Here is a 1,252-nt window from a genome sequence, read left to right on the forward strand (position 1 = left end):
AATTAAAAATGGTTGACAATTATAATAAATGAGTGATAGTAATAATGACGGCTCAGCTTTCCGGTTGCCGATCTTGGTCCAGTGCAGGTTGATTTATCCAAAGCTTCAAACAAATGCCAAATGCCAATTAATGTATCCAGTGATGTATTTTTATCGTTGAAAAAACCATTTAATTTGGTTGTTTTGTATTCAGCGATTTCATGTTCCAGTCTTACGTAACCAATCAATTCAGAATTGGGTTCTCTCAAAATAACAAGATGAGGTTGTTTTACCATCCTCGTATGATACTTCTCATCAATTTTATYTATAGTTAAAGTATCATCTTTTCTGCCATCGAATGAAAACGCTAACAAATTGAATTAATCATCTAACCGTTTGCGAAGCACTTCTTGTCTGCATTTCTCTTTTTCTCTGCGAACTTTCGATTTATGCATGATGAGAGGTTTCCCATGCTTATCTTTAATTTTAMAATCTTGCAAAAGAGCGGTTCCCAATGCTGATGCTACTCTGTCAGACACACCAAATCTGCCAAATACCAAAGCAAAGTTAAAACAATCGTATCTCTCTGTGTATTGTGAACTTGTGCTTCTATCCATATCTTCTTGAACCGGTGGCGGTGCGTATGTTGAATCATCGGGATCTTGGTATGTTGGCATTGATGACATAGACGTTGCTCCTTGCTCTTCAGTTTCCAACATAAATGCATTAATTGTTAGTCTTCTCTTATTATGTTGATCGTGCAATGCACATGGAGCTGCCTTCAAATCGCATTTACATGTTCCAATGTAAAAAATTTTTTCCAGAGATTTTACATACTCTGTAAATTGTTGGGTGTTGTTTCTTCTCTTGATTTGCTCTTGATACTTGTCCAGCAATTTATTCAATTTATTACATACACTTTTTTTCAGCATTATTTCCATACCAATTTTTTCCCAAATTCCAATCAACTTATCTTGTACTTGAATAGTGAATGATTTATGGGAACATTTTTTTTGTTCTATTTTAGCACGTTCGGTTAAGTAAAAATAATATCTCAAGATATCCAGGTGGGTTGGTAAATTAAGATCAGTCAAATCAGTAGACACACCAAAAACAGTAGCATCATGCTTGGGTATATGACTCATTGGGTCTTCGATAGTTGTTGATGTAGTTGCTTCATCTCGCGGTGTAGAGGATGGTGGATTCATTGTAAGCTTTTTGATTTGGAATGGTCACTTCACTTATTATTATTATTATTATTTTTATTCTAAAT

At 34.6% G+C, this 1,252-nt stretch overlaps 1 pseudogene; it reads right to left on the reverse strand.

The window, feature by feature from the left end:
* Positions 1-2: 2 nt before the first annotated feature.
* Positions 3-1,187, reverse strand: LOC108965928 (annotated as a pseudogene).
* Positions 1,188-1,252: the final 65 nt, after the last annotated feature.

The sequence above is a fragment of the Bactrocera latifrons genome, unplaced genomic scaffold, assembly GCF_001853355.1.
Source record: "Bactrocera latifrons isolate USDA-ARS-PBARC rearing strain unplaced genomic scaffold, ASM185335v1 scaffold_150, whole genome shotgun sequence".
Classification (NCBI taxonomy): Eukaryota; Metazoa; Arthropoda; class Insecta; order Diptera; family Tephritidae; genus Bactrocera; species Bactrocera latifrons.